This window comes from Oryctolagus cuniculus, chromosome 17 (assembly GCF_051225735.1).
Source record: "Oryctolagus cuniculus isolate XC-2025 breed Fujian yellow rabbit chromosome 17, ASM5122573v1, whole genome shotgun sequence".
In the NCBI taxonomy this organism is placed as follows: domain Eukaryota; kingdom Metazoa; phylum Chordata; class Mammalia; order Lagomorpha; family Leporidae; genus Oryctolagus; species Oryctolagus cuniculus.
The window spans coordinates 68,770,503-68,796,003 of NC_142883.1; the positions used below are offsets into that span (position 1 = coordinate 68,770,503).

A 25,501-nucleotide genomic window follows, 5' to 3' on the forward strand; every position below is an offset into this window, starting at 1 on the left:
ATGGGAGACCAGGAGGAAGCACCTGGCTCCTGGCTTTGGATCAGCACAGCGGCGGCTGTAGCGGCCATTAGGGGAGTGAACCAATGGAAAGAAGACTTCTCTCTCTCTCTCTCTCACTAACTCTGCCTGTCAAAACGAAAGAGAGAAAGAGAGAAAGAGAGAAAGAAAGAAAAGAGAAAGAGAAAGAAAGAAAATGAGTTGGCAAGTGTAAATATGTTGGTAGAGTTTTGTGTTTTGGTAGAGTCTGAAAAATATTGTTATTACTTCTTTAAATGTTGCATAGAATTCACAAAGGAAAGCATCTGGTCAGGACTTCGTGGTAATGTTTTAAATTATTAATTACATTTATTATTATTATTATTTGATTTTTGACTGCTTTAGGCTACTAATATTTTTAGTTTCTTCTTGAGAGTGACAATTTGTAATTTTCTAGCAATGTATGTATTTCATATAAATTGTTGGATCTTTTGACATCTTGATTCACAGTATTCCTTTATAATCTTTTAAATTTCTGTAAACTTATTGGCAATATACCCTTCTTCATTTCTTAGTTTATGAACTGTGTCTCTTCTGTTTTGGTCTTGGTCTAAGAAAAATCATCCCATCTTGTTGACCTCTGCAACAAACCAATTTTTGTTTCACTGCTTTTCTCTTTTGCTTGATGCCCCATACTTAAAGAGGTCTGGCAATGTAACCATTTCTGTGTGGACATCTATATCTTATAACTGACTGGGAAGGCCGGCGCCATGGCTCACTAGGCTAATCCTCTGCCTGCGGCGCCAGCACACCAGGTTCCAGTCCCCGTCGGGGCACGGGATTCTGTCCTGGTTGCTCCTCTTCCAGGTCAGCTCTCTGCTGTGGCCCGGCAGTGCAGTGGTGGATGGCCTAGGTCCTTGGGCCCTGCACCCCATGGGAGACCAGGAGAAGCACCTGGCTCCTGCCTTCGGATCAGCACGGTGCGCTGGCTGCAGCACGGCGGCCATTGGAGGGTGATCCAACGGCAAAAGGAAGACCTTTCTCTCTGTCTCTCTCTCTGTCAACTCTGCCTGTCAAAAAAAAAAAAAAATAACTGACTGGAAAAGCAAGGAAGGTACAGAAGAATAAAATTCAAGTCCCTGAAAGGCTGTAGTAGAGAAGAAGTGATCAGATTCTTCTACTCACCTAAAAGTGGAACTCCTATCTGGAGTAGACAAGGCACAGAGAAGCAAGCATGCGCATGGTTTGCCCCTGTTCTGTAACACACACACTGTAGACTGAGACAGATTTGGGCCCAGATGCTAAACTAGATGCTCTGCTACCTGCATGTATATGGTCATATTTTACACATAGTTCTTTTGATTTCCCTAAAAACAATGGTGAATTTTTTATATAAATAAGATAACAAACCATCATCATGTAGACATCCATGAAAGGATTGAAGTTGTGAGAACTAGGTGTTTGGTGCAGTGGTGATGGTACCATTTGGGATGCCTGTAGCCCATATTCAGATGTGTGGTTTCATGGTTTAACTTTGCTTCCAATTCCATCTTCCTGCTAATGTGCACCATGGGAAGCAGCAGGTAGTGACTCAAGTAATCTGGTCCCTGCCACACCCATAGGAGACCTGGATTAGGTTCCCAGCTTCTAGCTCTGAATTGGTGCACCCACAGGTCTTTCAGGCATTTGGGTAATGAACCTGTGGATGTGAAACCTGTGTCTGTCAGTTAGGTTATCTGTCTTGCTGTCTCTGTGCTAGTAAAATAAATGGATGAAATAAAGTTAATAGTGGTGGGTCCTGTGGCACAGCCGGATAATTCCCTTGCTTGAAGCACTGGCATCCCATATGGGTGCCGGATTGTGCCCCAGCTGCTCCAGCTCTCTGCTATGGCCTGGGAAAGCAGTAGAGGATGGCCCAAGTCCTTGGGCCCCTGCACTCACAAGTGAGACTTGGAAGAAGCTCCTGGCTCCTGGCTTCAGATCAGCTCAGCTCCAGCCATTGTGGCCAATTGGGGAATGAACCCTCAGATGGAAGACTTCTCTCTCTTTCTGCCTCTCCTCTCTCTGTGTAACTCTGCCTTTCAAATAAATGAATAAATCTTTTTTTAAAAAAGTTAATTACTTATCACTGCAAGGAATGCAGAGTTTGGAATTTGACTTTAGCCTATTGACTACATTGTAAAACAAAAATCATTTGAGAAATATAACAGTACTCAATTTCTATAACATAATTTATAATATCCAAGAAAAAATTCAGAATCAACCCCCACCCAGGTAAAGAAAAAAAATGTGATTATAATCAAAAGGAAAAAGAATCACTAGAAAGAAACTTAAGTTAACCCAGATTTTGAAAGTAAAATATAAGATGTTTATGCTATACTTATACTATATGTTTATAATATAAAGGATGATATATCAAAATTAGCAGTAGAAAAAACAACTGGAAAAACAATGGAAATTCTAGAGCTGTATGATACAGTAATAAAATAAAAAATACATGTGGACTAAATCACAGGTTACAAACGGCAAATAATAACCCATATTTTAGCTTTAAATATGCCATGGGTTTTTGAAAATATTTATTTTATTTATTTGAAAGAGAGTTACAGAGTGAGGTGGAGCCAGAGAGAGAGAGAGGGGGGTCTTCCATCTGCTGGTTCACGCCCCAAATGACTGTATGATTATTAGAATGATTAATGATTAATAATAATATATAATAATATATTATTATTATATTATTAGACTGATTTTTTTCAGAGAAAATAAATCCACAGAGGTGGGTGACCAACTGTAGGCGTGCACATTGGTGGAACACATGGCAGGAGGCCCCAGACACAAGCAACCAGCCTTTTTTATCTTAGGAGGGCTAGGGGTAGAGTGGGAGTAGGGGCAGTTGACAAGACTGCCCTTGCTCCAGGGGTTGGTTTTAGCTCCTTTGTCAAAGATAAGTTGGTTATAGATGCGTGCATGGATTGATTTCTGGAGTTTCTATTCTGTTCCATTGGTCTACACATTTTATTTTATTTTTTTTGGCCAGTACTAGGATGCTTTGATTTTAACTGCCCTGTAATATGTCTTGAAAGTGGTATTGTGTTGCCTCCAGCTTTGTTCAACTCTGATGTCCATCAACTGAAGACTGGATAAAAAATATGATGGTACATATACACTATGGAATACTATTCAATGGTTAAAAAAATAAACTCCTGTCTTTTTCAACAAAATGGTTGCAAGTAGAAACCATTATGCTTAGTGAAATAAGCATAATGTCCCTAAAAGACAGATACCATACATTTCCCCTGACCCGTGGTTACTAATAGAATACCTAAAATGTAATGCATACCGAGTGAAATTGACACTTTAAGATTTGAGGAACATCTACAGCCCTTGTCTCTACTATTGAGGAACAGTGTTTTTTTTCTTCATACTATTTGTTGAACTCTTTACCTAGTGTAGGATGAATCTTATGAGTATAAAATAAACTGAAAATGTATCTTTGTAAAAAAATGAGTGGGAATGGCAGAGGGAAGAGGAAGAAGGATGGGAGTGGGCAGGATGGAGACTAGAGTGGGAAACATCACTATGTTCCTAAATCTATCTATATGAAATACATGAAACTTGTATACCTTAAATAGCTTTTAATGATACCACTTTTAAGTAAATTTTAGACTTCCAATTTTATCAGATTATGGAGTTTTCAAAATTTAATACATGTATATTCATTCACTTTTTATTTTTCTTCTTTGTCTAGATTTTTACAAATTTTTTTATTTATTCTTGGCTTCTTTTCTTTTTTCTATCTTTTCCTGGCATAGGCGCAATGACATCTGAAGTCACAGTTTTAATATCTGTATTGCTGTTACATCATAGCATGGACCTTCTAGCTATCTGCAGGAAAAGTAGACAAAGATGAGAATATACTTACTTGTCATGGTTCCTATAATAAATTACAACTTATAGGGTGGTTTAAGTGATAGTACCTTATGACTCATGGCTCTGGAGGTTGGAAGTTCCACATGGAATGATAGCAGGATTTAAAAAAAAAACTACATGTTTCTCTAAAAAAAAACTGATGAAAAATGATTAATCACCTATGAGTATTATGATATTCGATGTTCACATTTACTAAAGATAAGCAATGAAGAATGAGAACTAAAAGTTAAATAAAAATTTATACCTCTAGTAATACAGACCAGTCAGCATGAGACATGTTTTCCTAAAGGTCATCCTGTCAGAATGTCATAGATTTGAGGTTGTTGGAAAATTCAGAGTAATGTCTTCTCAAGAAACCTGTTACTTTTTTCCGTGTCCTGGTATTTGAAACTACCTGCGGGTAATGCCCCAAGATGCCCCAGTGGTCACAGTCCCTAGGAGTGTGGAGTGAATGGCAGCCACTGTGTCTGCTTGGAGAGCAGCAGGAGGAAGGCGGGCTTGCCCTGGGAGTAGCTGGTGCCCCGAGGTTGGGGGTCTCTGCTGTATACCCTCCATCTATATTCCTAATGCCTTGGGAAATGTTCTACACTTCACTCTAGTTCCCATTCCTTGGAGACGAATTATTAGTTAAATTAGAGGCTGACATGGAAGGGCTAAGACAGAAGGGATTCATGTACTCATGCCTTGTGAAGGGAGAAAACCTTGTGAAGGGAGAAAAGCTTCAGGCCAAAGAAAACCACCCTAGCTAAGTCATGTGATGTGGCATCTGCATGGGAATATGTATTGGCACCAAGCCTTTAACCTTTGAGGCCCATGCTAACTGGAGATGGTATAACAGTTGAATTGGTCGGCAATAATAGGTGTTGGAGAATTGCACATTTAGTGTTAAATGTGATGTCAAACAAAAACACCCTGGGTTAGAACATTAAACTGATTTTGGATGATTGTTGGGTTGCTGTTCTGAATCAAGCCGATTGATCATTCCACACTGCTGAGAAGGAAAAGTAGAAATGTCAGCTTTCTGAGTTAGATTTTCTGGCTGCTTATGTATGTTTTTCTGATTCTCTAACTAGCATAAGCCTCCCATTTCCACATGGAGAGTGATTGCCAAGGCGTGGAAACCTGTGTCAGCTTCTGAATGTGGGTTCCTTTGTGAACTGTGAGCTAAGCTGGCTGCTTCCCAGAGCTGGTTCTTTCATGTGCTTTGTAGAAGCTTGCTGTTTTCTAATTACACTTTGCCCCCTTATTTAGGAATTATGTGCCATGGTCTGAGTGTTAGATGTTTACTGTCTTGCTTGGAACCTGCGTTACTCAGTTAAGGCTTGAAAAGAGAATTCTTGACAGCCATGGGATCCTTACCCAGGTGAATCAATGGGCCTTGGTGAGCTCAGGTGCGTTCCTGATCTTTTCTGCTTCTCCGCTCAGAGATGATGAAGTCCTGATTCTTTCAGATGTTCTTTGTGGCTTATTGTCAATTTCTCCCAAAGGAGAGGCTTGTTTGGTTTTGCCTTCATGAATTTTCCAAGAAGTTGATGTTACCTATTGATACTACACTAATTTTTTTTGCCTCAGGCAGTTACGCTTGTAGCATGGCGCTGTCTGAGGCTGTGGATTCACCCCATTCTCTCACTGCTGCTGCTGTTCATGGAACTTGGCTTGTTTCAAGATTATTTATGCATTCATTTATTTGTTTTAGAAGTTTATTGATTTGAAAGGCAGAGTGACAGAGAGAAGGAAAGAGAACTTCCATCAGCTGGTTCACTCCCCAAATGGCTGCAATGTCCTAGATTGGGCCAGATGAAAGCCAGGAGCTTCATTTAGGTCTTGACATGGGTGGCCAGGGCCCAAGGACCATCTTTTGCTGCTTTCCCAGGCACATTAGCAGGGAGCTGGATCAGAATAGGAGCAGCTGGGAATCAAACTGGCGCCCATATGGGATACCTGCACTGTAGCTGGCGGCTTAACCTGCTGCACCACAGCATTGGCCCCTCAAGTTTATTTTTGCTGTTGGTGATAATTTTATTTTTTGGTTTTAATTCTGCAAGAGGTAATGCAAGATAATTTTTTTTATAAATTAGGAAAATTCCATTGTTTTATAGACGGAAGAATCTGAAATTTAGTGGGAAGTGTTGATACAGTAGACAAATCATATACTTTTTCATGTCTGTGTATTTATTTTACAGTATACCAAAACTTGGAGGAGTGACCTTATTTATTGACTTTTTTTTAATCTGGTATTAACTGGCATCTCTGTGTGATTACACATTTGCTAAATAATAATAACCACTTGTTTGTTATATAACTGTTTTTGTTTACACTGTTTAGCAATGGTGTATCTGTATTTTTCTTTGCAATTCTATGAGTTTTGGCCTTATTTAGTGTGATGTTCTATTATCTATAAGCATTATAATGATTTTTCAGAGAACTGCCTGCTGTATCATTATGTAACTCTGCATGTATTTCTGACCTAAATCCTGATTTGTCTGAAATGGGTATAAGTATTCCAGGTTTCTTTGGACTGTGTTATAATGATCTATAATATATTAGTTTTTTTTTTTTGACAGGCAGATTTGACAGTGAGAAACAGAGGGAAAGGTCTTCCTTCCATTGGTTCACCCCCCAAATGGCTGCTACTGTCGGCACGCTGCACCGATCCAAAGTCAGGAGCCAGGCACTTCCTCCTGGTCTCCCATGTGGGTGCAGGGGCCCAAGCACTTGGGCCATCCTCCCCTGCCTTCCTGGGCCACAGCAGAGAGCTGGACTGGAAGAGGAGCAACCAGGACTAGAACCCGGCACCCTTATGAGATGCTGGTGCTGGAGGCAGAGGATTAGCCAAGTGAGCCATGGCGCTGGCCCCCCTATATTTCTGTATATATTTAAATTTACATCTCTTTGCTTGTCTTTAAAATACCTATCTGTATATCTTAAGTTGACAGACATGTCTTTACCGTATAAAATGAAGTTTGGAACTACTTATACACTGAGGAATAGCTACATTAAGCTTATTAATGGTATGCATTTTGTCACATACCTATTTTTAAAGATTTTATTTATTTATTTATTTGAAAGACAAAGTTATAGAGGGAGGAGATGAGGCAGAAGAGGCAGAGATTTTTTCTTCTGTTGGTTTACTTTTCAGATGGCCACATGGCAGGACTGGGCTAGGCCAAAACCAGGAACCTGGAACCCCATCCTGGTCTCCCACATGGGTGGCAGGAGCCTAAGGATTTGGCCATCTTCCACCGTTTTCCCAGGTGAATTAGCAGGGGGCTAGATCAGAAGTGGAGCAACTGGGCCGTGAACCAGCACTCCTGGAATGCTGGTATAGCAGATGGTTTCTTAACCCACTGGGACACAATGCCAGACCCCACATACTTATTTTTATGGTAAAACGCTAAAATATAATATCTTCATTAATGTAAATAGAATACATTGTTATTTAATTTTTGTCACTATTTTTTGTACATCAGACCTCTTAAAATTATTCTTCTTATACAGATGAAATTTTTATCTTTTGGCCAACGTGACCTCAAATCCCCTCCAGTGTGTTGTTTTTTTTTTTAAAGAAAAGATTTGTTGGGGCCAGCACTGTGGCACAGTGGGTTAATGCCCTGGCCTGAAGCGCTGGCATCCCATATGGGTGCTGGTTCTAGTCCCCGCTGCTCCTCTTCCATTCCAGCTCTCTGCTATGGCCTGTCATAGCAGTAGAAGATGGCCCAAGTCCTTGGGCCCCTGCACCTGCTTAGAAGACCTGGAAGAAGCTCCTGGCTCCTGGCTTCAGATTGGCACAGCTCCGGCCATTGCAGCCATCTGGGGAATGAACCAGCTAATGGAAGACCCCTCTCTCTCTGTCTCTACCTCTCTCTGTAACCCTGTCATTCAAATAAATAAAATAAATCTTAAAAAAAGATCTGTTTATTTAATAGGCAGAGTAACAGAGAGGTAGAGGCAGAGAGAGAGAGAGTGAAGGTCTTCCATCTGCTGGTTCACTCTCCAGATGGTTGCAATGGCTGGAGCTGTGAGTATCCAAAGCCAGGAGCCAGGAGCTTCTTCCAGGTCTCCCACATGGATACAGGGGCCCAAGGACTTGGATCATCTTCTACTGCTTTCCAAGGCCATAGAAGAGAGCTGAATTGGAAGAGGAGCAGCCAGCCGGGACTAGAACCAGTGCCCTTATGGGATGCTGATGCCGCAGGCGGAGTATTAACTTACTGCACCATGGTGCCAGCCCCAAAGGTCTTTTTTTTTGGTTTATTTTTATTTATTTGAAAGGCTGAGTTATTGAGAGAGGGACAGAGCTTCCATCTGCTGGTTCATTCCACAAAGGGCTGCAATGGCTAGAGCTGGGTCAATCCAAAGCCAGGAGCTTCTTTTGGGTATCATGTGCATGCAGGGGCCCAAGCAGTTGGGCCATCTTCTGCTTTCCCAGGCTCATTTAATGGGGAGCTGGATTAGAAGAGGAGCAGCTGGGATTCGAACCAGTGCCCATATGGGATACTGGCACTGTAGATGGTGGCCTAACCCGCTATGCCACAATGCCAGCCCCATCTTAACTTTTAATTTTCCTATGTTATTCTCTTTTTTGTATAAACCTTTTTTTATTTGGGTAGCATGTCCCAAAGCAGGTCAGTTAGTAAAAATAGGTTCAAGAGAATACAGCCTGATGCATAGCCCTCCTTCCCCAAAAATAACCCTGGTGGGTAGAAATCTCCCTATCCACTTGGGCTCCTCCAGTATTAAACAAAAAAAGTTTTGGTAGCTCAGTATTTATCATCTGTGCCTGGGGCACCATGTCCATGTTCCATATTCCTAAGGTGCAGCAGTGGTAGGTGGCCCCAGCTCTCCAGCAGTCCCCCAACACACATCCCGGCAAACATTTCTGCTCCCCACTCTCCCCCAAGGATCTGGGACCAAAATAAAGCAGATTCCCTCTACTGAGGTGCTGGGCAGGGCTCACGGCCACATCACTGTGCTTTGAGAAAGAAGGAAGGAAGCTATTTGGCACTTTAGAAATAGAGGAGTGCACAGAACTGGAGATGCCCTAGAAGGTAACAAAACCGCCAAGGAGAGACCATTTGGTACTACTCCCCTGGGAGAAGGGAAGCGGGGAAACTTATATGAGTACAAGAGCAGGAAAGTAGGAGGAGTCCACTCCAGTGGCAGGTGCTGGAATTGAAATGGGCTAAACCCAATAGGACACTGACTCTGGGCCCATGTTCTCCTCTTACGCTTACCCCATAGCAGCATGGTTCTACCTCTAGCTTTCCTAGTGTCAGTCTGTCCCTATCCATAGTCCCTGACCAGTCAGTGTCCTCTGATCATCTCTCTAATGACTTAACTGTCTTGTTTCTTGGGCCAGCCTTTGTCTGCCCACTGCCTTCTCATTGGTCGAGATAATTCCAAAGCCTCCATCCTTACCTCTCAGAGAACTCTGTGGTCCTCAGTACCTCCCTTCCCCATTCCTTCTTCCCCCCACATACTTGGGGGAGGGGAGGAAGGGAGAGCAGCGACACCTGCTAATCAACCTCCCCTGCCCCTCTCTTGATGTGTCCTAGATTTGAGTGAGGAGCAGGTCAGTGAGCAGAGCAAAGCCTGCTATGAGCAGAATGACCTTGAGGACCCTCTGCTCAGAAGTGGCCAGCTCCTGAGGCAAGATTCCCAGTAAGGTGATATAGGGGAAGGTGCCCACTGCCAAGCCCTCTAGCACAGACTGGGCCAGCTGGTGCAAGGTTCTGCCAACTCTACCAGAGCTGCACACCCAGCCCAGTGCCTAGAGGTGTCATGCTTGAGAAGAGGATCCCACAGCCAGCCACGACCTTTACTCGCAGGTGGCTCTGCAGCAGCCATAGAGACAGGCTAACAGCCAGGATACCCTTGTGGAGCAGCAAAGCCAGATAGAGCTCCATGGCCCGAGCCTGGTCCTGCTGCAGCCCCACTGCTAGCCCCTCGAACACCGAGCGCAGGGCCAGAGAGAAGACCAGTACACAGGCACGCAGGGCTGAGGGGCTGCCGGGGCTCCATGTGCCTGTGGGATGCCTGGACCATCTTGCCAATGCTGTGGCCCACCATGCACTGTTCCCAAGCAGAGCCCTTGTTTCCTCCCGTGGTGGTAGCCCCAACTGCTCCTTGTAAGCCAGGGTGATCTGTTCCATCACGAGGACCAGGAAGAATCTCATGGCTAAGATGAACTCTTGTAGGAGAAACTGGAGTGTCATGTGCAGGGCTGCCCAGGGCCTCATCTATCACAGCTACGTAGTCAGGCAGCAGGTCCAGGAGACAGGTGGCCAAAAACACCCCCCCCCCCCCAAGCAGCTCACTAGGCTCAGGGCTTTCTGGAGGGAACCTGAGGCTTCATGGCTGGCTCCAGGCTGCCACAGCATGCAGAGGGGCACCAGGCTTCAGAGGAGGGTGAGCACCAGCAGCAGCACCAGGGCCTCCAGCCCCCCGGGCACTGGGGCTCCAAAGCCACAGCCTCTAAGCACCACACCAGGGGCTCTGGCTCTCCCCAGGGCCCCATGGCAGTTGTGGTTCCAGCAACTCTCCGACCTCACCAGGGTCTCACTACCGTTGCCCTTTTAATTGATATATTTAGATAATATGCATTTAATGTTATTTATATCATTAGATTAATATTTTCCATAATTATAATCATTTTCTGTTGTAGTTCTTGTTTTTCTAAAGTCTTATTTTTTGGTTAATGGGAAGACAGAGACAGAGAAAGATCTTCCATCTGCTGGTTCACTCCCCAAATTTCTCAAATAGCCATGGCTAGGCCAGGAAAGTTAGGTGACAGGAACTCTGGGTTTCCAACCAGTGTGGAAGAACCCAAGTATTTGAGCCATCACCTGCTGTCTTTCAGGGTGTGCGTTAACAGGAACTTGAATCAGAAACTGTGTAACCAGACTCAGTCCAGTCACTTCAGTATGGGATATGATCATCACAGTGGGCATCTTAACTACTTATTTTAAACTAACATAACAAACCCCAACCCCAATTCTTGTTTTTTAAATCATTTCTGTCTTCTGCTTTTATTTTTAAAAAGATTTCTGTTTATTTTATTTGAAGAGTAAGAGAGACACACAGAGAGAGACGGATCTATGATCTGCAGGTTATTCCCCAAATGCCTTCAATAGTTTGGGCTGGTCCTGGCCAAGCCAGGATTTCAATCTGGATCTCAGATTGAGTTGACAGGGATCAAAGTACTTGAGCCATCTCCTGCTTCCCACAGAGGATGGGTTAGCAGGAAGCTGGAATTGGGAGTGGAGCCAGGACTCAAACACAAGCACTCCAATATGGGATGAGGGTATTTCAAGTACCCTGTTAATAGCTATGCCATGCCTACCCCTCTCTTGTTTTAATTGAGCTTCCTATAAGATGTCATTTTATCTCCTCCATTAAGGTATCATGGGTATGGGTTTCCTAAATTTTTGTTTTGATAATTTGCCTTGAGTATACAATACATATTTCTAACTGATTTAAAGTCACCTTCAAATAATAATGTATTATTTCTTGGGCAATAAAGGTAAAATGTTCTCGATTCCTTTGCCCTATCCTTTATATAGTTTATTTTTTTAAAAAAAGATTTATTTATTTATTTGAAAGAGAGAGAGAGAGAGAGTGGGAGAGGGAGACACACACACACACACACACACACACACACATATACACACAGAGAGATAGAGAGATCTTCCATCTGCTGATTGACTACCCAAATCACTGCAATGGCCAGAGCTGGGCAGATCCAAAGCCAGAAACCAGGAACTTCTACTGGGTCTCCCATGTGGGTTCTGGATCCCAAGCACATGGAACATCGTCTGCTACTTTCCCAGGTGCATTAGCAGGGAGCTGGATCAGAAATGGAGCAGCTGGGACTTGAACAGTGCCCATATGGGATGCTGGCTCTGCAGGCAACAGCCTAACCTACTACACCACAGGGCCAGCTCCTAGATAATTTCTTTTAGCTGTTAGAAGCTGTAATGACCCAGTAAAATGTTAATATTGTCATTTTGAATAAAAGTTTATTTATTAGATCTTATGGGAATAAAGTAAATATTTTATAGTACTGTCATTTAGTTCTTTTTTTATAAGATTTGTGTATTTATTTGAAAGAGTAACAGAGAGAGCTCTTCCACCTGCTGGTTTACATCCTAGATGGCTACAATGGCCAGAGCAGGGCCAGACCAAAGCCAGGATCCAGAAGCTTCATTTGGGTCTCCCATGTGGACGCAAGGGCCCAAGGGCTTGGGTCATCTTCTACTGCTTTCCTAGGTCATAGTAGAGAGCTGGATTGGAAATGGAGCAGCTGGGACTTGAACTGGGCCTGCTAAGCCACAGCACCAGTCTCTCATTTAGCTCTTTAAAAACATTACTTTATGTGACCAGACATCTAAAACTATATGTCTCTTTTTCTTGAATGAATTCCTTTTTTGGTTATTTATTTGAGAAACATAGGGACAGACAGAGACCTCCTTTCCACTGTTTTACTCCCCAAATGCTCACAGCTTCCATGTCAAGGACAAGACAGAAGCTGGGAGCTGGAAACTCGATACAGGTTTTCCCTGTGGGTTTCATGAGCTGAGTCACTTGAGCCATCACTGCTGCTTCCCAGGGTCTACATTAAGAGGAAGCCGGAGTCATGAGCCATATCCATATCCAGGGATTGAACCCACATACTCCAGTGAAGGACACAGACTTCTGTACTGTTAGGCTACGTCCCACCCCCATTCTGTGTTTTAACTGTGAGACACAGATACAAAATTGAACACCCTGCCTGTAATTCGACAGCAGTATTAACAATGAATAAAATAGTATAAGGACCCTTCCATGTGGCTTCAAGGTTAGTTTTACATTAGTGGCATTTCATAATACCAGATTGCCTAGTTGTCACTCAGGTAAGGACTGATCAAAAAATTCAAGGGGAGATCTGGCAATCTGGCACAGCAGGTCAAGCCACCACCTGCAATGCCAGTATCACACATGGGCACCATTTCGAGTCCTGGCTGCTCCATTTCTGGTTCAGATACCTGATAATGTGTCTGGGAAAGCAGCAGTTGATGCTCCAAATACTTGGGCCTCTGCACACCTGTGGGAGACCCAGATAAGGTTCTTTGCTTTAGTCTGGCCCAGCCCCTGCTCTTGCAAACATTTGGGGAATGAACCAGTTGATGGACTATCTCTTTCTCTCTGTCTCTCCCTCTCTCTCTTTACCTCTGCCTTTCAAATAAGTAAATAAATCTTTTTAAAGAAACCAGAAAAAGATTTTAAGGTGGGGGGACCTACATTGTGGCACAGCAATTTAAGCCACTGCTGAGACACTGGCATTCCATTTGAGTCCTGCCTGCTCCACTTCCAATCCACCTGCCTGCTAATGCATCTTGGAAAGTAGTAGAAGATGGCCCAGGTGCTTGAGTCCCTGCCAGCCACATGGAAGGACCAGATGAAAATCCAGGTTCCTGTTTTTGGTAGGGCCCTGCCCTGACCACCTTGAGTTGTTGATAAGAAGACTGTGTATTTGATTAATCCCCAAAAGTGCTGGAGGACACAGGCTCCTGACTGTTTTTTTATGTTATTATATCTAGGATTGTTTCCTAATTTCTTTTTTAAATTTATTTATTTGAACACCAGAATTACAGAGAAGCAGAGGCAGAGAGAGAGAGAGAGAGAGAGAGAGAGAGAGAGAGAGAGAAAGGTATCTTCCATCTGTTGGTTCACTCCCCAGATGGCTGCAATGGCTAGAGCTGCACCGATCTGGAGCCAGGAGCCTCCTCTGGGTCTCCCACATGGGTGCAGGGGCCCAAGGACTTGGACCATTTTTGACTGCTTTCCCAGGCCATAGCAGAGAGCTGGACAGGAAGTGGAGCAATCAGGTCTCGAACCAGTGCCTGTATGGGATGCCAGTACTGCAGGCAGTGGCTTTACCTGCTCCACCGCATCACTGCCCCCTCCTAATTTCTGTTTTAGATAGTTCATTGTTATTGTATTGAGACGCTTCTATTTTTTAAAATCTTATTTAAGCCGTTTTTAATTAACATATACTACTTGTACTGCTTGTATGCAGTGCAATTATTTTTTAAATTTATTTTATTTATTTGAAAGTCAGATGTAAACAGAAAGAGGGAGAGACAGAGAAATCTGCTATCCACTGGTTCACTCCCTGAACAGCCACAGTGGCCAGATTGAAACCAGAAGCTGAGTGTTCCATCTTGGTTTCCCACATATGTAGCAGAGACCAAAGTATTTGGAAATCTGCTGCTGTTTTCCCAGACACATTAGCAGAGAGGTGGCTCAGAAGTGAATCAGCTGGGCTTCAAACTGGCACTCACAGGCAGTGGCCTGACCCATTGTGCCATAATGCCAGTGACAGTGCAGTATTTGAACAAATAATAATATAATAATATAATAATAATAATAATAATAATATAATAATATAAGCTGATTAGGTCTTTCCATTTTCTTTTCTTTTGTGTTTTGAGCCTGCCAGCTCCTCTCCTCCAGTTCTTTAAATACCACAAAATATGGGGCTTTACCCACCATGCCACAGTGCCAGCCCCTCCATTCCTTTTTTTAAATGTCTAAATGATATTCTCTTGTCAGTTCTTTTTAAAAATTTTTTTGACAGGCAGAGTGGACAGTGAGAGAGAGAGACAGAGAGAAAGGTCTTCCTTTTGCCGTTGGTTCACCCTCCAATGGCCGCTGCGGCCGGTGTGCTGTGGCTGGTGCAATGCGCTGATCCGAAGCCAGGAGCCAGGTGCTTCTCCTGGTCTCCCATGCAGGTGCAGGACCCAAGCACTTGGGCCATCCTCCACTGCACTCCCTCTCCGCACATAGCAGAGAGCTGGCCTGGAAGAGGGGCAACCGGGACAGAATCCAGTGCCCTGACCGGGACTAGAACCCGGTGTGCCAGCGCCACAGGCAGAGGATTAGCCTACTGAGCCATGGCGCTGGCCCTCTTATCAGTTCTTTCACTAATAGACACCTAGATGGATTCTGTGTCATGGTTACTGTGACTTGCATTACAGTGGGAGAAAGACTATGCTCTGATATGCTGATTTCATTTTCTTCTGAAATATTTAGTCAGGAGTAAGATAGCTGTGCCATATGGAGGTAATTTTATTTATTTTAGAGTGACCATTCTTTTCTCCATATTGCCTATGTTAATTTGCATTTCCATCCACAGTGTATAAAATTCATTTCCATATCCTCAGCATTTAAAAAAACTTTTGGGGGGTAAGATGATTTTTTAAAAAGATGTATTTATTTACATTAAAAGGCAGAGTTACAGAGATGCAGAGGTCTTTCATTCTTTAGTTTACTCCCCAGATGGCTGCAATGGCTGGAGCTGGGCTGATCCAAAGCCAGGAGCCAGGAGTCCCCTCCAGTCTACCATGCAGTTGCAGGGGCCCAAGGGTGTGGGTCATCCTCTACTGCTTTCCCAGGCCATAGCAGAGAGCTGGATAGGAAGTGGAGCAGCCAGGACTGGAACTGGCACCCCATGGGATGCCAGAACTGCAGGCAGAGGCTTTATTTTCCCCCAAGATTTACTTGCTGGAGCCAGTGTTGTGGCACTACCTGCAGCACTGGCATCCCATATGAGTGCTGGTTCGAGTCCCGGCTGCTCCACTTCTGATCCAGCTCTCTGCTATGGCCTGGGAAAGCAGTGGAAGATGGCCCAAGTCTTTGGGCCCCTGTGCACATGTGGGAGACCCAGAAGACTCTTTTGACTTCAGATCAGCTCAGCTCTGGCCGTTATAGCCATTTGGGGAGTGAACCAGCAGAATGGAAGACCTCTGTCTCTGGCTTTACATCTCTCTGTAACTCTTGTCTTTCAAATAAATAAAATAAATCTTTAAAAAATATTTATTTATTTGAAAGTCAGAGTTACTCAGAAAAGGAGAGGCAGAGAGAGAGAGAGAGAGATCTTCCATCCACTGGTTCACTCTAATTGGCTGCACCGGCCAGAGCTGGGCCTATCCAAAGCTAGGAGCCAGGAGCTTCTTCCAGGTCTTCTACACAGTTGCAGGGGCCCAAGCATTTGGGCCATCTTCGACTGCTTTTACAGGCCATAGCAGAGAGTTAGATCAGAAGCGGAGCAGCCAGGACTCGAACCGGTGCCCATATGGGATTCTGGCACTGCAGGCAGTAGCTTTACCCGTTACACCACAGTGCCAGCCCCACGTGCTGGCTTTACTTGATACTCCACAGTGCTGGCCCTAATATTATGTTTTGATTTGTGTTTATTTAGTGGCTAATGACATAGATCATTTTCTCACATGTTCTTACCATCTATATTTATTTTTCTGGGAAATATCTATGCAGATCCCTGCCCATTTCTTTTCTGCATGAAATTCTGGCCTCAAAGAGTTTGGGAAGACTCCCTGCATTTCAACTTTTTGGAATAGCTTGAGAGGGATCGTGCTATTTCATTTTTAAAACCTGGTAGAACACTGGCACCACAGCTCACTAGGGTAATCCTCCACCTGTGGTGCTGGCACCCCGGGTTCTAGTCCCAGTTGCTCCTCTTCCAGTCCAGCTCTCTGCTGTGGCCTGGGAAGGCAGTGGACAATGGCCCAAATGCTTGGGCCCTGCACCCACATGGGAGACCAGGAAGAAGCACCTGGCTCCTGGCTTTGGATCAGTGTAGCTCCAGCCATAGTGGCCATCTGGGGGGGTGAACCAACGGAAGGAAGACCTTTCTCTCTGTCTCTCTCTGTCTAACTCTGCCTGTCCAAAAAAAAAAAAAAACACACACACACACTGGTAGAGATTTGTAGTAAAGCCAGCTGGTGCTGACCTTTAATATGTTTGGAGACTTTGATTCCTGTTACTCATTATTGACCTATTCATGTGTTCTCTGCCTTTGTGGTTCAGTTTTGATAAGCTATATGTATCCAGAAATTAACCATTTCTTTTAGGTTTTCAGTTTGCTAGTGTAGTAGTTCTTTTCTTTTTAATTTATTTTATTTACTTGAAACAGAGTTACAGAGAGAGGCAGAGACAGAGAGAGAGGTCTTCCATCCACTTGTTCACTCCCCAGATGGCTGTAAAGGCTGGAGTTGTGCTGATCTGAAGCCAGGAGCTTTTTCTGGGTCTCCCACATGGGTGCAGGAGCCCAAGGACTTGGGTCATCTGCTGCTGATCTCCCAGGCCATAGCAGAGAGCCATATCAGAAGAGGAGCAGCTGGGACTAGAACCAGTGTCCATATGGGATGTTGGGCTTCAGGCCTGGGCATTATCCCACTGCGCCACAGTGCTGGCCCAGTGTGGTAGTTTTTAATAGTCTCTAGTGATCTATTGTATTTGTGTGATAATATCTTCTTTTTCTCTTTTTTTTTCCTTTGAATCTATTCCTTGTTTTCTTAGTGCAGCTAAAGAATTATTTTGCTTTCTAAAGAACCAACTGTTGATTTTATTGATTTTTAAAGTTGCTTAAGATTATTTCTTACTTCTGCTCTGATCTTTATTAACTTGTTTCTACTGCCATTTGTTCTGGATCATTCTTATTTTCTAGGTCCCTGTGACGAGTAGGTAGGTTGCTTATTTGATAATTTTCAGTTTTTGATGTTTGGCCACCTGAAGCCATACTTTTAGTTTCTTTTTTCTTTTTGCATTCCTTCAACATTTATTCATTTTTAAAAAGAGATAGTGGCTATTAATACCTCTGAGCACCCACTTTGAGACTTTTTATAAACAATTAACCATTTTTCCCACAACTAAATCCTGTACATACTTTTTTACAACTTCCTTGTTTCTTTACTTTTAATATTTTTTTAAAAAATTTATTTAATGTATGTAAATTTCATGTATTTCCTATATGCAGATTTGGGAACATAGTGATACTTCCCATCCCACACTCCCTCCCACCAATGCTCTCACTCTTCTTCCTGCTCCCTCTCCCATGCACATTCTTAATTTTTACAGAGATCTACTTTCAGTTAATTTATATTGATAAGATTTACCTCAACTGTTGTTCCTCAACAGTTGAAACAAGGGCTGTAAACAATCATCAAACCTCAAAGTGTCAATTTCACTACTATAGATTACCTTATAGGTACTCTATTAGTTACCACAGATCAGGGAAAACATATGGTATTTGTCTTTTTGGGACTGGCTTATATCACTAAGTATAATGGTTTCCAGATGTATCCATTTGGATGCAAATGACTCTTCTGTGTAGTGTTCCATAGTATGTAGTACCATAATTTCTTTATCCAGCCTTCAGTTGATGGGCATCTGAGTTGATTTCATATCATAAATTGAGTTGCAATGAACATGGGGGTACAGAAAACCCTTTAATATGCTAATTTTATTTCCTTTGGGTCAATTTCCAGGAGCAGATGACTGGGTCTTAAGATTTCTGAGGTACCTCCAATACTGTCTTCCACAGTGGCTGTACAAGAAGAGTGGATTAGAGTACCTTTTCCCCCACATCCTCACCAGCATTTATTGTTTGTTGGTTTCTTATGACAGCCATGTTAACTAGGGTGTGGTGAAGCCTCATTTTGGTTTTGATTTGCATTTTTGTTGGCCATTTGAATTTCCTCTTTTGAAAAATGCCCTCAGGGCCATTACTGTGACACAGCAGATAAATCTACAGCCTGCAGTGTGTGCTTCCCATATGGGTGCCAGTTTGAGTCCCAGCTGTTCCACCTCCAATCCGTCTCTCTGCTGTGGCCTGGGAAGGCAGTAGAAGATGGCCCAAGTCCTTGGGCCCCTGCACCCACATGGGAGACCTGGAAGAAGCTCCTGGGTCCTGGCTTCAGATTGGCATAGCTCTGGCCATTGTGGCCAATTGGGGAGTGAACCAGTGATGGAAGACTCTCTCTCTCTCTCTCTCTCTCTCTCTCTCTCTTTCTCTCTCTGCCTCTCCTTCTCTCTCTGTGTAAATCTGACTTTCAAATAAATAAATAAATCTTAAAAAGAAAAAAGTCTTTTCCCATTTCTTAACTGGATTGTTTTGTTGTTGAGTTTGTGAGCTCCTTATAGATTCTGGCTATTAATCCTTTATTGGTTGGATAGATTGCAAATATTTTCTCTCATTCTGTTGATTGACTCTTCAGTTTGCTGAGTGTTCCTATTGCAGTGCAGAAGCATCTCAGCTTGATGCAATCCCATTTGTTAATTTTGGCTTTGATTGCCTGTGTTTCTGGTGTCTTTTCTAAAGAAGTCTTTGCCTGTGGCAATGTTGTGCAGAGTTCCCCAGTGTCCTCTAGTAATTTTATTGTATCAGGTCATAGATTTAGGTGTTTGGTTCATTTTGAGTAAATTTTTGTGTAAGGTATAAGGAAGGGGTATTGTTTCATATTTCTGCACAGGGAGAACCAATGAGTTCTTTGGCTTTATTTCTTGCAGGACTTATCTTCCTCTTCCCCATGCTTTAAAAATATTTATTTATGTGAATGTTTATGTATTTTTGTTTGTATATTATGTATATTTATGTATTTATTTGAAATGCACTGTGCAGAAGGCAAGATCTTCCATCCAGTGGTCTGTTTCTCAAATAGGTAGGCCAGAAAGATAGAACTTCATGTGAGTCTCCCACACAGGTGGCTGTGCCCTAAGTACTTACTCCATCTGCCCCCTTTCCAGGCACATTGTAAGGGAGCTGGTTTGGAAGCCAAACAATCATGACTCAAACTATTACTCTGATATTTGATACCAGCATTGCTAGCAGCAGCTTAGCCTGTTATACCACAATGTCTATCTTTCTTCCCCGCTGTTCTAATACAACATCACAAGTATTAAAACTGTAGTTTTTTCTTCCTTGATCTTGTAAACAGGAGAGTTTCCTCTAAATAAAATGTGCTGAATGATTGACTTTCTCCTTTACAGGTTTCCTCCATCCAGTGTGGCCTTTTTTTTTTGGTTGCCTTTCAATTCCTCCTAATGGCTGTGTCTAAGTTTTGTTGAATTTCATGGTTTTTTTTTTTTCTGTGAAAGTTCATCTTGTGAAATACTTTGTTATCAGCATGATACTTTTCAGATGTTGATAGTATAAAATCTGTCTCTGTCTTCTACGCTTAATCTTGTTTTTTCATTATGTCTGCTCTTAGTTTAAGTCTCCAGTCTTATTTTTTGCTGTGCATATCAAATCTTACATAATAATTTATATAAAGAAGTTGATAAATAGGCCTACATGTCAGATTTTGCTTATTGCTTTTATATATGGAATGTGTGCTCTTTTTTGACTTTATTTTTTGTAAGATTTTAAATGCTTTTGTGGTTCACAATAGCCATCTCTTTTCAAATATTTATTTATGTGTTTGAGAGGCAGAATTTCAGAGAAAGAGAGAGAGACAGAGAGAGACAGAGATATTGAGATCTTCTATCTATTGGATTACTCCCCAAATGGCTTCAATAGCTAAGGCTGCACCAGGCTAAAACCAGGAGCTAAGAACTCCATCTGGGTCTCCTATTTGGGTGGCAGGGCCCCACACTGTGGATCATCCTCTGCTGCCTTCCCTGATGCATTAGCAAGGAGCAGGATTGAAAGTGGAGCAGCCAGCATCATAGGTCGTGAGTTAACCCACTCTGCCACAATGTTAGCCCTGAGTCATCATCTTTTACTTGCAAATCATATTATACCTCTTTATAATGTGTGGTTTTTGCTGTGTCGACACTAAAGTTTGGGTATTATGAATGTCTAAGATGACTCTAAGGTGCTGTGTTTCTTCAAAAGACTAAAAATATTCAGAAAAGTCTTCATATTCACATCCCCATTTATTACACTAGAGAGATCTACTAAAGTGAGCTGAGAAATGAGCTGGATCTAGATCCACCATATGGGTGGCAGGTGAACAAGCACTTGAGCCATTACTTCTGCCTTCTTAGGGTCTGCGCCAGTAAAAACTTTTGGTTAGGATTCAGAGCTGGGCCTTGGGCATCCTAATAGCTATGTTGAATGCCCTGCTCCATCTGATGACATTTATGTTATATTCAGATCTTTTAATTTTTGTGATTTACCCTAATAGGAGAACATTTCAGAAGATTCTTTGTATTTTGTAGGTATAAGTTGCATTTTGATCATAATCATTTGCATTTATCTTTGATTTGACTAATAGCTCTCACAGTGCTGAATAATTGTGTTCATGTAGCATCCTTGTGTCCCAGTGTTTCCTCTTGAACTGTGATACTGTTTGGGGGGCCAAGATATATACAGTATATCATGTTAAGAAAATGCACTGAAATCTCTTTTACTGAGGGTGTGTTTTACAAATGGAATATTTGAAAATATATTTTTCAGGGGCTGACACTGTGGCGTAGTGGGTGAAGCTGCTGACTAAAGTGGCAGCCTCCCCCATGGGCACTGGTTCAAGTCTCAGCTGCCCTATTTCTGATCCAGCTCTCCAGCTGTGGCCTAGGAAAGCAGTGGAGGATGGCCTAGGTCTTTGGGCCCCTGCATCCATGTGGGAGACCAGGAAGAGGCTCCTGGCTCTGGATTGGCACAGCTCTGGCTGTTGCAGCCAATTGGGGAGTGGACCAGTGGATGGAAGACCTCTTTCTCTCTCTGCCTCCCCTCCCTCTGTGCAACTCTGACTTTCAAGTAAAATAAATAAAGCTTAAAAAAAAGAAAATATATTTTTCAAATCTATATGGATGATCAAAGAATGTTTTTTTTCTGTGGAACAAGAAATATGATGAGATGTTTAGAGTGAAAATAAAATACAATTCCTTTGGTAGTAAAAATGTTGAAATCATATATGCTCATTAGTAGACTCTTTATAATTAAGCTTTTCTGTATCTCACAAAGAAATTTGACAAATTCATTGATTGTTATGTCATTCTAGTACTATTTGCTTTTCTGCTCTTTATGTTAGCTTATATTGGAATCATTCATTCTGATGGTGTCAAGCATCATTGAAATTCTGCTGCTTTCCAAATTTTTATCTGCAGTCTAGATTTCAAACTCTAGGTTATATGTTGGTTGCTATTTGAATGTGTCCACATATTTGACTACAGAAACTTCAAAACAGTTTGTCTAAGTTCAGTGTCATTTCTTTCTATCATATTCTTTGTATTTTCTCCTAATTTCTATTTACAATGCAAGTGTCTACCAGCCCTTCGTGCATATAACATGTAATTAAACTCCATGTTTCACCTTTTACACAAGAAATTAACACTGAATTCTGTTCCTGCTTTCTTGATTACTTGTTTTTTTTTTAATTTATTTATTTGAAAGATGGAGAGAGAGAGCGAGAAAGAGAGAGACACTTACATCCATTGGTTCACTCCCCAGTTGGATACAATGGCAAGTGCTGGACCAGGCTGAAGTCCAAAGTCCAGAGACAGAGGCTTCATCCAGGTCTTCCAAGTGGGTGACGGGAGCCCAAACATTTGGGCCACCTTTCTCTGCCTTTCTCAGACCATTAGTAGGGAGCTGGATCAGAACTGAAATAGCCATGACATGAACTGGCACCCATATGGGTTGCTGGCATCAGAGAGAAGTTTTTCCTGCCACACCACAATGTCAGGCCCTCTCTCTTCCTTTTTATATTTAGTTCCTTTTGCTATTTCTTATTGCTCTCTGTTATATGGCTAGTGCTAATGTTCCTCATTTTTCCTGTAATTCTCCGTTTAGCTCTTACCATTCCCTTCCAGAGTATGATTTTTTTATAAGATTTATTTATTTATTTGAAAAACAGTTACAGATGGAGAGAGACAGAGAGAGAGATGGATACCTTACACCCCCCCCAAAAAAAAACCACCACTCTGCAGCAACTAGTTCTGGATCATGCTGAGCTAGGAGCTTCTTGTTCTCTTACATGAATGAAGGAGCCCAAGCACTTGGAACATCTTCTCCTGCTTTCCCAGGTGCATTACCAGAGAGCTGGATTGGAAGTGGAGCAGTTGAGAATCAAACCAATGCCCAAATGGGATGCTGGCGTTTCTGGTGGGACCTTTACCCACTCTGGACGCCAGGATATGATTTTAAATGTAAATCTGGTCAAGTAATTGCCCCTTTTCCCAAGTATTCCCATCCTGTGTTTTAGGTAGTGGGTGATCATTTTCATCTGAATAATAACTGTTTTGTTTGTTGGAAGAAATATGGGCAATTTTATAGAACCAACTAGCACATACAAATTTTTATTTTTGTTATTATAATAAGTATGTAACTAAAGAATCACTCATTTATTAGCTTCCTGAGCACCTTTGAGGAACCCAGATGTGGTTCAGTTTGTAGTGCCATTCACCTGGCCTCTGTTACTTGTGCTTGTCCTGCCTGACTTGTGTTGCATCATAGTCATAAACACATTGTTACAGATATAATCATCTTTGGTGGTTTATTAAGCTGTAACCTGATAATATAAAAACTGTTTTTAAAGCAAAATTCATTACCCTGAGGTACACTGAACATGTTTCTCTTAGTTCATCTAACATGTTATTTCAGTATGTGTTCACACTTATGCCTACAGATTACATTGTCAGCTCCTTCCAGAATTATTAAGCAGAAGGTCTTTCCAGATACATTAGAAAGTTTCTATTATAGTGATATTAGAATTATAAAACTAGTAGAGTCATTATTTTCATTGTGGTTTTGCTTTCTTGTGCTATATCATATACAAAATAGGCTACATCTTATGTAAGAGGCATATAAGACACATATAGAAGAGTGCATTCTCAGTCTTCTTTTGTGACCCAGAACTGATATGTTGACGAGAGATGTACTGTTTTAGGCATTGGTGTCATTTGAAGACCTGGCTATGAACTTCACCTGGGAGGAGTGGCAGGGCCTGGACAATGCTCAAAGAATCCTATACAGGGATGTGATGCTGGAGACCTAAAGCTGCCTGCTGTCATTGGGTGAGTGAAACTGTTCAGTCACACAGAGTTGGTATGGTTTATTATATTAACGTGTTAAGGGAAAAGCCATATAAAGCTCACAAATAAATATCTTTTATGATTATGTTAAATCATATGCCACTGAGACAACAAAGATAACAAGTCCTTCATTTCTTTTACATGAACATTCCAGGAGAAACAGTTAGATGTGATTCATGGTAAGTGTTTTTTTTTTTTTTTTTCATTTCAGTAGTAGCCCAGAAAAGAGATGACCTGATTGGGACCAACCAGGACAATGCAGACATAAGTTTGATAAGTTTGATTCCAGATGTAATGACAAATAACATATAAGTTCACAAGAGAGTTAAGAAAAACACCTAATTTAAGTCCAAGCCATGTTCCAAAACTGATTATCAAAAAGGGAGTAAAACCTGAGGCATTCAGTACATTCCATGATGTGTATCTGCCTAATGGGCCTAATGAGATGCAAGCTGGAGAGAAATCTCGTGACAGTAACGTACCTGGGAACCCTTTCCAGTGCTGTGAACCTGCTAGTCAATATCACAAGATTCAGACTGTGCAGCAGGCATTAGAACACAGTGGACAAATAAAAGATTTAAAGCATAAGAAGGTAGTCTTTACATTTGAGAGGGTTCATATGGAAGACACCTCTGAAAAGTCAGTTGTCTTTGTCGGAAAGATAACTCAGAGAGGAAATAAAACTTTCCATAAAAAAATACAACCTCAGTAAGCATCAACAAACCCACACAGCAGAGAAACTCTATGAATCTAGTGAGTATGAAGAAACTATCTGGCACAAATCAGACATTACAATAAACCAGAGAATGTATACAGGAAAGAAACCTTATGTGTGTAAAGCCAATGAAAATCTTTCAGCTGTAAATATTGCTGTACTATCCATTACAAAACTCACATATGAGAAAAGCCCTTTGGGTGCAATGAATGTGGACAGGTCAATTACCAGGAGTTGGACCTCACTAGACTTCAGAGTTAACATGGTGGCAAAACCTTATAAGTGCAATAAATGTGAAAAAGCCTTTGGCTGGAAATCGCACCTCACATCACATCAGAGGATCCATACTGAGGAGAAACCTTAGGAATGTAATGTGTGTGGAAAAGCTTTTAGTAATCAGTCACTCCTCTGTATACATCAGAAAATTCATGCAGGGGAGAAACCTTACAAATGTAGTGAATGTGGGAAAGCCTTTTGCTAGAAGTCACACTTCATAACACATCAGAAAATTCACACAGGAAAGAAACCTCATGAATGTAATAAGTGTGGAAAAGCCTTTGTCCAGAAGTCATATTTAACTTTGCATCAGAGAATTTATACAGGAAAGAAACCTTATGAATGTAATATGTGTGTCAAAGCCTTTTGGTGCAAGTCAGACCTCGTAAAACATGAGAGAATAGACACAGGGGAGAAGCCATTTGAATGTAGTGAGTGTGGGAAAGCCTATAGCCAGAAGTCACAACTCACTGTTCATCAGTGAGTTCACACAGGGGAGAAACCTTATAAATGCAATGTGTGTGGACAAGCCTTTTGCTGCAAGTTATTGCTCAGTATACATCAGAGAATTCACACAGGAGAGAAACATCATATGTGCAATCAGTATGGGAAAGTCTTTTGCAATAAATCAATTCTTACCACATCAGAGAAGTCATATAGGAGAGAAACCTTATGAATATAATAAATGTGGAAAAGTCTTTTGCCAAAAGTCACATATCCTAAGACATCAGAGCATTCACACAGGAGAGAAACCTTATGAGCATAATATGTGTGGAAAAGCCAGTGCCA

The 25,501-nt window shown here is 42.0% G+C and overlaps 1 pseudogene; it reads right to left on the reverse strand.

Annotated features, from left to right (window-relative positions):
* Positions 1–9,457: 9,457 nt before the first annotated feature.
* On the reverse strand, positions 9,458–10,423 carry LOC149121348 (zinc transporter ZIP1 pseudogene; annotated as a pseudogene).
* Positions 10,424–25,501: the final 15,078 nt, after the last annotated feature.